Source organism: Drosophila tropicalis, unplaced genomic scaffold (assembly GCF_018151085.1).
Source record: "Drosophila tropicalis isolate 14030-0801.00 unplaced genomic scaffold, ASM1815108v1 contig_845, whole genome shotgun sequence".
NCBI classification, from domain to species: domain Eukaryota; kingdom Metazoa; phylum Arthropoda; class Insecta; order Diptera; family Drosophilidae; genus Drosophila; species Drosophila tropicalis.
The window spans coordinates 1,393,564-1,407,352 of NW_027173338.1; the positions used below are offsets into that span (position 1 = coordinate 1,393,564).

The 13,789-nt window shown below is 33.4% G+C and overlaps 1 non-coding gene across 1 annotated transcript; it reads left to right on the plus strand.

The window, feature by feature from the left end:
* Window positions 1-4,532: 4,532 nt before the first annotated feature.
* TRNAQ-CUG (transfer RNA glutamine (anticodon CUG)) lies at window positions 4,533-4,604 on the plus strand. Its single transcript has one exon. It is a non-coding gene; the product is annotated as a tRNA-Gln (tRNA).
* The last annotated feature ends 9,185 nt before the right edge of the window (window positions 4,605-13,789 follow it).

A 13,789-nucleotide genomic window follows, 5' to 3' on the forward strand; every position in this document is an offset into this window, starting at 1 on the left:
CTGACTTTGGGATTAGAAAATTAAATGATGTGTTTTACGCACACATTCTAAACAACATCTTTGCTTTGACACTGAAACAGACTGTTGAGACTCTTATCAGTGAAAGAAATAACTATGTTTTAGTGGGGTATACTCGGATTTTCTTAAGACTTTTGTCCCGGATAAGAACATTTGTATGTATTATTAGCATGCACTCAACGAGATATCCCAGAGTCCTCTTCTAAACACTTTGCCCCTATGGATACCAACAGACTTCGCTCAAAAATATCGGCGTCATATCGACATGGTAACCACTTAAATTGCTTTGTCATGGATGAATGTCTGTTATCTAAAATATAAGTTATGGAAAATTATAGATTAAAATTATAATATCCATTAAATTTTATATTAGTCTTCCAATACAAAACATCAGCTTGATTTCTTTCACATTTTTTTCGCTGGTTTTTGGAACATTTAAAAATAAAAACTAAAACCAAGTGACATAAATAATTAAAATATTTCTCAAATTTGGCAAAGAGCATTCAATCTTCTCTGAATATCAAAGGATTATAAAAAATAACTAGAAATGCACAATCTTTGCCATGATTACAATTTGCTAATCGCCATTTAAAAAAACAAATAGATTTCGCTATAATTTTTCTTTGACACATTTATTTTATTTAAATTTCAGTAGTTTTTTCGTCTATGTTCTAACGCTAATCAGTTAAAAACTAATCTCTCCCTCTCTCTCTCTCCCCAATTGAAAAGAGATTTCTATGTGGTATACAATAGTGAATTAGTCGAATGTTCATATATGTAGACCTTGAGACAAGGCCTGAACTTGACTCGAGTCCAGACGATTTTTATCATTTTTGTTTTTTTTTGTGTGTGTGTGTTTTTATCAGCTCACGCATGTTGGGAAAATTTTCTTACCATTTAAATCGGAAACAAAACTATTGAAACTATTTTACGCTTAATATTTAATAAGTACCGACACTTGGAATACGCGTCCAACAAATGGAGCTCTGACTTGAAAGAGGAAACCTTTTTATGGTATCCAGCTAGATTGATAAGAAGCACGGATAAATGGATTTAAAAATAAATCAAAATTAATTAAATTAAGATATAATTCATAAAAATAGATACAATGTTGACGACATTTAGTGAATCATCAAAATTTCTTTAACATATCGAACAGCTTATCTAAATTGGTTAACTTGTTAGCTGTCCGGCTTATATTACGCCATATATAAACAATTGACCGATTCAGTTTGTTGCCAATTGTTTTTTCTTCCTTTCTTATCAGCTGAAGTTTACAATGCGAAACATTTTGTTTTTATGATATGATAAGCCACAAATTTTAACCTATCCATGGTTTACATACCTATGCATGTGTGTATAGTCGGCAATTCCTTTTCAATATTTATTATATGCCCGAACCAATGGTCATTGTTCCGTTCCAAATGGTACAAATTCAAAAATAAAACAAAATTTACCCGCGTCATCGACATTTGACATAGGCTATAGCTGTTGGGCAATAGAAAAGATTAGATACTTAGCCCGTAGTTCGTATAAATCAAAATCAATTTCCTGGGATCTTTATGGCTAAAGCTTATGTGATTATCTTCCTACAAATCACTTTCGAGCATGGTAATCAAAGCAATTATCAGAGACTAACCTCGACTTTCTATACCCTAGTATATCATGTGGTAACTGTCATTAACTGATAAGTGTTATGGTTAGTTATACTACACAGCCAATTAATTTTGATAAAATTATCTACAGAACTAATAAATTCAACTAACTGATAAGCCGTGGACATTTAATGAAACTTTATGATGCAAAATCCATATGTAAAACCTATGAATAAAGAGCAAATTTTAAAATCCGTATCAAGTTTTCATCAAAGGTAGTCCTAAAGTACCGAAATGTATGTATAAACATCAATAGATTATAGATTAACGCGTGCACAAAAATAACAAAATAATTTTTGTGTTGTTGGGTGCATTATTATCTCTCATTGCCCTGACATAATGTGCCATAATTTGTTTGCGATAATGTTTTTTATTTTTTTTCGGCAAAAAAAAAAGCCAAAATAAAAAAAATTGATTCATTCCACAGCGCGATTCCCGAGAGTCTTATCTGTACAGCTTGTCGATCGGTTTTGTTTTGTATTTTTGGATTTTCAGAATAAACAGTGGTAAAGCGCTAGTCATGATTATTATTAGAAAGAAACTCCGAAATGGGATTCCCTTTGATAGATTTCACTTTATTTTTCTCATAATGGCCTTTTGTTTAGAATTCTTAGTACAAGTATATAATAAAAGCATAATTTCAATGGGTGCTCTATGATATCCTGCCACAGATCATTAATATATTTCTATATGAAATAAAGTTATATGGTATTCTTTTCGACCCGTTTCATAAAGATAAGAAATAGACTTAGTAAAACTTAAAATACAAGTTTAGTTTAGGAACAAAGATTCCTTTCTCCATTTGTCGTAGAAAGAAGTACCTATAATATTTACAATAAGTTTTCGAAGCAGAAATCTTTTAGAAGGTATGAGAATAAGGAAAGTTTACTGAAAGGTTATGTATTGAATTAGTATTTTATAAAAGAGTCTCTCTTAAATATTTTACAATATTAGACAAAGCATTAATACTAAACTTAAACAAATGCTTATGAGACATTCGATTCTAAATATAAGTTTAAAGTTTGGCTAGGAATTAGAAGTTTTATTATTTTCAACAAAGGTTTTTACCTTCATTCAATATTCAGATGGCACTTTGACTCATTTTAATAGTTTGTTTTTCACTTACAGATCTTGATGAAGTCCTCTGTAAATGACTTGTCTAAATGTCCCAGTCAACAAGGATCCGGAATCGAATCCCAGGATGGATGTAGTTATCGTCTAATCCAAAGGCCTTAGTCGCCAGTGCTTTTAAAATATGGTTATGTTGATAGTTTACAACGATATCCTATACTAATAATAACAATACACATCTTGGTACACTGATTTTTGCAATGGACTGTAAAGCTTTTTGTTAGCTTTTCTCACAAAGCAAAGGTTTCAACCTGATAAAGCTTTTAAAGCAAAGAGCTTACTTCTGGCTCTGAAAATTAAAGTTATAAAATCAAAGAAAGAAGTTTTCTTTAACCTCTTAAGATGTGCAATTCAGATAACCGCCCATTCCCACCCCCACAGCCAGCATATCGACAATATCCATTTTATTAACAAATGTGATAAATGCAATTTTGTTGTCGGAATTTTATTATCAGACAGCAGACAACAATTGCATTGATTACGCATATCGAAGAACATCTATCATTTAACATTTCAGCCATTTTATTTCATCTCCCAGTCATTGCAATTCTCTTACACACCCAGTAAGTGTAGTAAAGAAGGGTATTTTGGGATTGTCGACTCCAAGTTAAGAAAAGGCAAAAGGGCAATACATTAAGTGTTATCGACAGGGCCAAGAACAATTCTTAAAGTTAGTCAACGAACTGTTGAAGATTTTAATGATATAAAGATACAGAAACTTCAAAGATTTTAAAGAACTAAGGTTAAGTCTCTAAGTTTCGCATCTGAAATTCCTTCTCCTATTAGTTTAGGGTATATTTATTGTCGGTACTTCAATTAAAGGTAAAGAAACCTTCTTTATATGACGACATAACAACACACTGAGTAGGGTCTCCGATTTTGATGTCATGTTAATGAGATTGTCGTCAAAGTTGGCATCAAATTACAGTCACTACACCGAGCTGTTGTCCTTATTCTAAACGCATGCAAATGATGTGATAATAATGGCGTATATAGAGCGGGGTTGGAGATAAAAATAAATGCGCTAAAATCCTCCCCAACCGCGCCCCTCCCCCTTCCACACAGTTTAAATACAGGTGGGTAAGCTAAATGTAAACGTAAACGTGTCCTGGCATTTCAACAAGTTCATGGCACTCTGGCGCTTCGATGGCCGGGTTACGACGGTTGGAATAACAAGTGTTTGGCTAATTAGTGACTACAGTTAAAAGACAAAGTCAAACACAATGAAAGTGAACTGCATATAATTGACATGTCACGCCCCCACAGAAATATATATACATAGATAATAGTTAAAACAAAGGAAAAGAAGTGACTGTAAAATGAACTAAAGTAAAGAGCAAGAGTGGGCAATAAATGCACGTTCTAGTGTTTATAATTGGTTAGGAAAAATATTGGAAATTTATGGCTTTTAAAGAGCATACCATAAAGGAATTTAATGACATATAAATTTTACTTTCTTTTGTATAAAAAAAAAGAAAATGGTGGGAAACTTTCCAATTATTTAAACCAAACGTTCCCTTCCTGATGATGTACATTGAATGTAAAATTGTAATAAAGAAAATTCGACTCGATTATTTTTGCATCTATTTATAGTTAGAGTTTAGTTTTTTACCACCTTCTTGCCAATTACGTTTTCTCTTTAGCCATATTTTACGTTCTCTTACTTGTGCTCTCTTCTCTTTTTGGCCATAATTTTCAGAATGTTATTCATTCGCCGTGCTGACAACTGGTTCTATGGTGTAATGGTTAGCACTTTGGACTCTGAATCCAGCGATCCGAGTTCAAATCTCGGTAGAACCTAAGGTGAAATTTTCTTTTTGACGACTATTGAGATATGTTAAACATTTTTTTTATTGGTTTAGTTAAAGTAATTTGTCTTGCTTGAATTTTAATATTGATGGGCATAGAGAAGAGACTGTTTAAATATTGTTATGTCATCATAAAATAAATTCTTTAAATTTTAGGCATTTAATTGAAGTAAGACTAGGCTACAAACTGAAATATAAGTTAATAGATTTTAACTTTTCTATTTACCATAGACTAATGTTTTTATATGTTTATATATTTTTATATGTATACCTATGGAAATTTTTCAATTGTTATTTTCTTCAAGCAAATTTTATTGAATAAGTTTCGTTTTTGAAAATATTTTTTGTATTTTATACGATTCTCTTTCTATAATGGAAAACTTCTCACAAAGTCAACTTCTTTCTACTTATGTAAGATATACATCCATATATTAGAAAACTTGATTTCATTTAGGCTATCAAAAACATAAATAGTAAGTTTCATTCGATGGGTATATCGACTCGAATTATTACGCTGATCAAGAAAATATATTGTTTATGGGGTTAACAATAAAATTTCACAAATTTTATAATACCATTAAGGAGGGAATAAATAAATAATTGGAGGATCATCAATGCGATTAAGGTGTCACTTCCTGAAATACACAACGGAAAAAGAAGAAATTTAATTTCCAAATTAAAATCTTAAAATTCTCTTGTAAAAGTAACTTTTTAAAAATAAAAGGTTTTGATGGTTAATTCTTAAATTTTCCAATTTTTTTAACGTATATAAAACAATTTTAAATAATTTCAAATTATAACATAAATTCTTTTAGTTGATGGTTCGCTCTGGCAAATGGTTTGATTTTTGCTGATAAATTTGAAGTCCTTTAATCAGAATGCTAAAATCTATTTTGTGTGAGTGTGTCTGTGTGTGTGATTCTTGCAATCAGTAAAATCCTTTTGCTCTAGTTTGTTGCTATTACTATTGTGTTTTGGCTCGTTGAATTTTCTATTTTGTATTTTACAACATGAAACACTCACACACACACAAAAGATACAACTATTGCATTTGCATATGTTTGGGTAAGCATCTGTGTTCAGCTTCAGTTTCAGTTTTAGTTTTTTCCTTTATTTTCCCTTAACTTTAACTGCAGCAAATAGTTTTCGTGGCTCTAATAAAATTGCATTGGCCATAAAAAGTGGCAACTCATTTCATGTTGAAATTTTGGCCGTCTGTTGTGAAGCTGTTTCATTAGCCACTTTAAATGGCATTTGCCACAACATTGTTTTGATTAATTAATTTGTCAGATTTGGCTTCTTGCGAGTGCTAGAAATAGACAGAGAAAGAAAGAGCCATACACACACACACACACAGAGACAAGGAGATCTTAAGATAATGCAGTGAATGGAAGACTTATAAGTAAGTGTATCTGACATTAAGTTGACTAGTTTATGGCTATCACTTGAGTTAAGCTACAGATATTATGTGACTAACTCAAATGTTAACAATAATTATATTCAAAAGATTAGTCAATTAAATTGTATACCAACTACAAACATAATGCACAAATCTTATAACTTAATTTAGTCATAGATCAATAAATATTACTGACTAACTTTATTTTCTTAGGTTGAACTGAAATTTATAATTTAAATCGTGTGGTTAATTAGTTTGTGATTTTAATAATACTTCAATCATAAGTATATACAAAAGCCAAACTATTAATCGCGTGACTTCAGTAGAGGGACCCCAAATCAATGATTTATATTGATCTGTGGCTACTTCAGAAATATAGAAATATCATCTTACTTTCTATTAATTTTATCCTGGCCCAATGTTATTTTTAGTTCGACATGCTAATAAATAGCAAAGTGTCTAAACACTCAGTTCAATTTCTACTTACCTCTATCTTTCTCACACATTTCATACACTTTTGCCCCCTCAAAGGAACTTTGACCCCAAGAGAGAATAATGTTGAATAAAAACAGAACCCCTACAAGGTATCAAAAGCATCACATTACATTACGCCCAATAACCAAAGTTAATAATAGAAACAGATGCGACGCAATTCGCCCCAATACAGAATACTTAATGTAGGTTGAACTTGTGGGTAGACAACCCATCATAATCAATAATCAATAATAAATTACGAGAGAAGCAAAAACAAAAAAAGAAGATACAAATGAAGTAACAATTAGAAAATGACATTTTGGCTTTAATTTCGTGCCTTCAGTTTTGCCAATAGAAGAGCTAATTAATTGCATTTTGTTCAACTTGAGTAGCTACTTGTATACTGGACACTCCACTTGAATGTCGATAATTTGCCAGACAAAAAGCTGTCAACAGATAAGCCAGACAGACAAAGAGGCAACTCATGGGTCAGGGTTGTTTTTCTAGGTGGCAAAGTGGGTGGAGTTTGGGTGGCTTTGTTTATTATGGGGTTGTGGGTGGAGATTTTTGGGTGGCAGAAATGGTAAACGTTAAATTAAACGGGATTCGTCTCGTGGCGTCTATTTAATGCGCTTGGTTGGATTTAACTTTGAATACTCTAGAAACAAGAGTTGATTAAATTCCTGGCATAGGTACATATTTGTTCAAAATTTGTCATATACGATATCAGTGGGATTCTTTGAGAATGCTTATTTCAAAACAATTCAGTTATTGTCATAGATTATGTCAATAAGATATCAAAAACCAATAATGCGGTCCATTTGAAGACTTTTTGAATATTTTTGGTCTTATTGTCTTAGCGTATTACTTGAAGGTTGTTAAAGTTCAAAACCAAAGTGAGTTGCTATGGTTTTATATTAAGTTTCATTGACCTTTTATCCAATAACATTTTAGGTTTTAAAAACTCTTTAATATAGAAACAAAAATAGCTTTTTAATTAATACCAAATTGTAATCTGAAACGCCCACAATTTGATTTAAAAACTCCTAAATATAGAGTATTCAACTTTCGCCTTTGCTTAGTTTCACTTTGTTGTCCTTAATGTCACCTATTTGCTTCTGCCTGAACTTTTTATGCGTATTATGCCATAAACAATTGCGGTAAGCGTTAAAGCTGGGAATAGGTCAAACATCGAATGGATTATTAAATTTAAGTGCCCCACAGCTGGCCAAGGTATATATTATGAAATTTTTCGATAAAGTGTTTCGGTATATTTCAGGGAAGAATTTCACGATGAAATTTTGTGACATGAAACTCATGACTTGTAAGTTGATTATTCTGCGATGAGTTTCTTCTTGGAGTTTTTTCTCTTTTCGTATTTTGTAGCAATCAAAAAGGGAATATCCATAAAAAATTGCCACAAATATTTATTCATATGCATTCACTTACATGCACTCACTGGCATTCATTTTTTATTGCAGTAATATGGAAGTTTTTCGTTCTTCTTTTTTTGTTTCTGTTGGAACTTTTTTCTCTCGCCAATTTCGCATGTTTGTTTGGCTACGCTTCATAAAGAAAATCGCTACGATTTATCAATTCGCAACCAAAAAAGAAGAAAAAAGCAATAAAAATGACGAAAAAAATGCAAAGAGACAGAAAAAAAAAGATTTTCCCTGAATTGTTGACAGCAAAAAGAGATTCCTCGGACAATTGGCTGCAGTTAAATGTTTTCTTTATGCAAAGTTTGTGCCTCCCATCAGAGAACAATGCCAAATTGTTTTGGTCAAAGTTTTATCTGAAATCATTTTATTATTTTATACACTCTCAGAAAGTAGTAGAAAATAGATCAGGTGTTTGTTTAAGACCAATATAAAGAAGATTTTCTCTGCAAATATAATTAATGACGTGTCAAATGAATTTTTCTTTCATGTCAAGATTTTTAGAGAAATCAAGAATGCCTTGAACTAAAATTTGTCGACTATGAAACATAAATAACAAGTGTATAACCAGTTTCATTCAGTTTCACAGAGTCTTCTAACAAACAGGACACACAGTAAAAAAAAAAAAAATTCTGAATTTTTTGATATATAATTTATTGTAACTCTGCTTACTTTTGGAACTTTTTACTTTCCCTAAACAAAATTTCAAATAGTCGTTTCCTGTAAAAATCGGGTTTTAAACAGCGGTTTTATATAGATACGAAAATTTTCAGAATATCAAACTGCGAAATGTCTGTATTCCACTCCGATGGGTCTTCTGAATTCATCTCAGAATTAACCAGTTCGTCGGACGAAAACAAGGAAAATATTCCACCCAATGGATTTCAATCAAAGAAGAAAGCAATGATGCGCCGCAAGTTGTTCAGTAACAGCGTTTCCAACAACAACAAGCAAAATATTCCTCCCCAGGGACTTTCGAATAGTAGCATTTCGGACGACAACAAGGAGAATATTCCGCCCCAGGGACTCAAGCCAAAGAAAAAAGAAATGTTGCGTCCCATATTGTCTAGCAGTAGCATTTCGAACGATGGTAAGGAAAATATTCCTCTCCGGGTACTTCAACCAATAAATCCAGAAATGCTGCATCCCGAATTGCCGCCTCTAGTCCAGCCAGAGGATTTGGAGAGAGAAATAAGCAAAATCAATTGGATTAAACGTTTTTTCGGTTGGATTCTAAGACGCAGTTCTGTGGATCAAATAACCGATGTCACTTGCTTTGGCTGCCGAATTGTTAAGAGAGTCCTTTGGGTGGAGCTACCAAAAGCATGCAAACTTGTGCTTCCTCATTTCGGTATTCTGGGACTTTTCGTAGGCCCCTGTCTAGATGAAGCCACCTGTGAGGTGGTGGATGGGTTGACCTGCGCTGCTGTCTATTTGAATACTTGGCGCAAAAGACGTTTTGGGCCACAACGCGATATTTTGGGCATCCAATGTGCTGTGATGCCGTCACCAATGCGATCTCTGAACTCAGCTGCCTTACAGTTTGTTTCGGATACACAATCGGAAGCTGACATTATCCAATAACTTCAACAAACAAATCAACAATGAGCTGGAATTATAAAGGGAAATAAAAGGTCCTTGTGAGTTACATATAACGAATAGTTTTATTGTCTAAAGTAATAATAGGTTAATGATTGCAAATAGAATATAATTAAGCTGTCCTTTGATTATGAACTTAAAGAATGTTTAAAAAGAAGTTAACTTTAGGATGGCTTTCGATATTACGACCTGTTCAGCTTGGTATTGAGAAAATTTGTTAAAGAAAAGAACAACAAGATTTAGTGTTCCATGAAAAATGGCTTAATCATTTCCTGAAATTGAAACTTCAACAATTAAACTTAAGGCAGGCCAAGAGCCTTTAGCCAGTCATCTGAAATGATTTTTTGTTGCTTCTGAGAATGTTTCTAGCTTACAATTTTCTGCCTCAACTTGTTTTTAGGTTGAATTTTTTGTTCGCATCTTTGAATCAAGTACTATAAATGTCAGCCTAAATTTGTACCCCAAAATGACGCTACTTAGTCGCTTATCATCAAGTCCGGAATAAAATTAATTAACTCACTTAGATTATCTGTTTGACAAATTTAAGACGAAGACCAAAAGCATAGCAAATAGATAACTCTGTGTATACATTCAACGTATTTGTTGTCTATTCACCTTGGCTTCAAGACAATCCATGTACTTAACATCATTTTGAGGACAAGTGTTTCATAATCGTTGCAGAGGTCAATGGACCCCATAAGCTGTCCAACCAAATCCGCGGAAAGCTCTGACCAAACAACAACACAGCAAGCAGAACCAGAGCCCAATAATAATCAATATTTGTTTCAGTGTTGAGGAATTATATATATATACATATAAATTGAAAGAAAGGAAAAGGAACAAGAGGGATAGCTTCAGTTGCGTGTTTGTCATGTCATTTGAAGCCAAAGCCGCCTGGACAAACCAAAGACCATGAAACGGCTTCGTCAACAGGAAACACATTAAGCATTAGATTCCCCAATGGGGAGGGAACAGGAACTGGAGCAGGAGCCAAGTGTGGCCAGTAAACGGAAGGAGTGGAGCGGTCGGGAGTGTGACTTTCGTTAGGGGACATTTGGGGACATTTAAATTGAAATGGCCTATGATTTGGCAGATTTTTTTCTTTTCCTTTCGTGCTGTCCGTGTTTGTTTGCTTGGTTGCCTTTAAGTTTCTGGTCAAGGACAAAGGCACGTATGTGCCAGGTCGAAGGGCATTAAACGTTGGAAAACGATTGAGTTTTATGGTGATGGGAATAGTTTTTGAAGCAGATAAGAAGTTTTTCTTTCTCGTCGCAATGCGATATGAGAAAGCAAATACTATAATTTATTGAACATTAAAAATAGCCATAAGAATTTCCTAAGACTACAGGAAAACTTTACAGTATGGCAAATATTTATAGGCAAGAGGTTTTTTTTTTCATTTATAAGCACTTTAATAGTGTTGGCTTTAAGTTCGGCTTACACAGAATAGTAATAGGCTCTCCAAGATAGCCAAAAGACAACTCCCTGGAGGATGATCAGTTAATAAGGGTTAAAAGTGAAACAGCAAACCTCCCTTGGAGGCTAACTTTAAGAGAGAACTAATTGGGCTGATGGCTAAAACTAGGTAGTCACACTAAATCGTGGTTATATCTAACCTTACTTATACAGAAAGGTCATTAGGTCACCCTCAAGGAAGACCAAACTGCCATTTCATTTCATTTTCTAAAGAATCTAATCCGACCAACTGGAGTCATTAGTTCTTGCATCAGCATTGACATTACCATCTTTGGTAAAAAAATTTGAAGTTAAAGTATAAAACAAACAATTTGACTGCTTTGTCAGGGACAATTAAAATATGTAAAGCGATACCCGAATCACCCTGTCAGAGTACACATTTTTTGACATTTTAATTGCCCAACAGAAAGTTTCACGAGTTGCTCGAGTACAAAGGATGCAGAAGGACACTCTTCATACTGGTCGGGCATCAAATGACACTGTCCACTTAATTTGCGGTCTGCCGCTTGACTTTAATTGCATTTAGTGTAGGGTATCAGTTTGTACGTGTGTATGGTTGTTTGTTTTTTTATTTTATTTCATTCTGTCCAAACTTAATTTAAACAATTACGGGACGGTCATGTATGTACGTATTCATGTAGGTATGTAGGAAAGGAGTGCAAAGTATGGCTCGTTGTTGGGTTGAACTGCATTTGCAGACGCCATAAAATGCAAATTCCTGTTGATCCTGTTTGCCGATGCCAGTGCATGCCGTGCGGGTTAGTTGACTGCTTGTCATGTCGGTTTTGTGCCAATTTCTTTAGCGCCAACGAGCAATGTTCTGGTCGCGATGCAGCACAAACCAATCTAAGGATATTGTCGCCTGGGCAATCCCCATCAGTGGCCCAAGAGCGCAGCCCTTTAGAGCCGTTTCACAAATATTTGATTTGAATTTTTGTTTTCTTTTATCCCAGATTGTTTAACCGTTCGTACACTGTTAGAAAGGTGTTTTAGTTTGGACTCAATATAATCTGCAGACTTAACTATAAACACATCACTCTTAAGTATATTCTACTTCGGTGTAAATGGTAAAAGATGCTTCTATATAAGTCTGTTAGCCGTTTTCAACTTCCATGACCATAACCATCATTATTTTGCTTGACCTTGCTACTTTACTTCTCCGCAAGAATTGTGTTCTAGTTGGTGCCCCCTGCGTATACGTTATCAACTTTAGATAAAATTTTTGAAAATTTGACCTGAAAATTGACTTTTGAAGATCTTCATCTTCTGTTTCTCAAAGTCTTCTTTATTTTAAAACTTTTTTTTATTTATCCAACACTTGTGACTATTTTGTTCTGTGTATGAAGTTAAATTCTTTTGCTTAATGCTGACAACTGCATTGAAACTGGCTCGACATAATCCCCCGAGTATTTTCACACTGGCATTGCACCTTTTGACCCTCTGCCCTCCGCCCATTTTCCCCTCGTTTCGTCCATCCCTTATTACTCTGTAGCCAGCCACGCCCTGTAAACTTATCAAACTGTCATTACTTTGGGGCCCTTAGTAAGTAAATCCGACAAGGACTGAGAAGACTTTAAATGTTGTCATCAGTTGTTGCTACCAGTTAACGGGATTAGATAAATATGCAAATAAAGTGCACAAGTTTAGTCACAATTTAGTCAAGGTTAGTTTAGTTAACAACGCCCTACTGAATTGCATTTAACGAGCAACGAAAGATTTCAACAAATTGAATTGAATGAATTGATTTGCAGTGAGGACTGTCAAGGAACATAAATCACTAACACAAGCTCATTAAAGGGTTTGTTCTCTCTTAAGGTCAATGACCGCAAAACTTTTTGACTTACCCTTTTGTGTTTTTTTTTTTTGTTTGGCGTATTCAAAAAAATAGGCAACGCACACATATGTAGACACAGAAATTTTTATCGGACCCACGCACACTCACACACACACATGGATGTCAAGTTTTTGGGGCCCTGCCCCTTTATATGAATGAATATCTTTCTATCTCTATCAGTTTTTGTTTTGTTCTGTTTTGTGGTTTATTTATTTTATTTGGTTTCTGTTTCCTTTTTTAATTTAGGTTTCTTTTTTCGGGGTGGAGTCACATAATTCAAAATGAAAATGAAAATGGCAACATGGGGAAAATGTTTGCGAAAGGAAAAATCTAAGTTTAACATATAAATTGCTTGCAGTGGCACAAATTGTAAAAATATATCTTATTGGGTGTGGTGAGGTGAAGTTGTTTATTTTATATTTTTGTATGATTAAACATTTTCCTCCTGACATATTCAGATTTTTTATGAAGATATACAGGAAATATGTCTTCTAGCTATAATTCATCTTCCAACTATAAATTTCTTTTTTACTTTTATTAAAAAAAATGAGAACAAATCTTTTTTTTTTTACCTAGCCTTTGTTTTGCTTATCCAATTTCTGGGTTCTCCTTCGTTGATTATTATTCTGAAAATTTAAAATACATCGCAAACACATAAAATAATTTGTTTATGATCCTGGAACTAAATAAATAACATTTTCATGTGCTCTAAGATTTATAGTGTTTGTTTTTATCATTGTGAAAAATGTAAAAAGTTCTTTTGTAATATTTCGATTTATAAGTGTTCTTTGTCACATCGTAACTAGGAAATAGTCATATTAATTTAAAAGTATTTTGTTAAGCAGTGAATACTGATTTCCATTTCTAAACTCTAGCGGGAAAGACTAGTCAATGTTTTGAATGTTGGAAATGTTAATCAGAGGTAAACTAAACACAAAGGGACTCAAATCTAACTA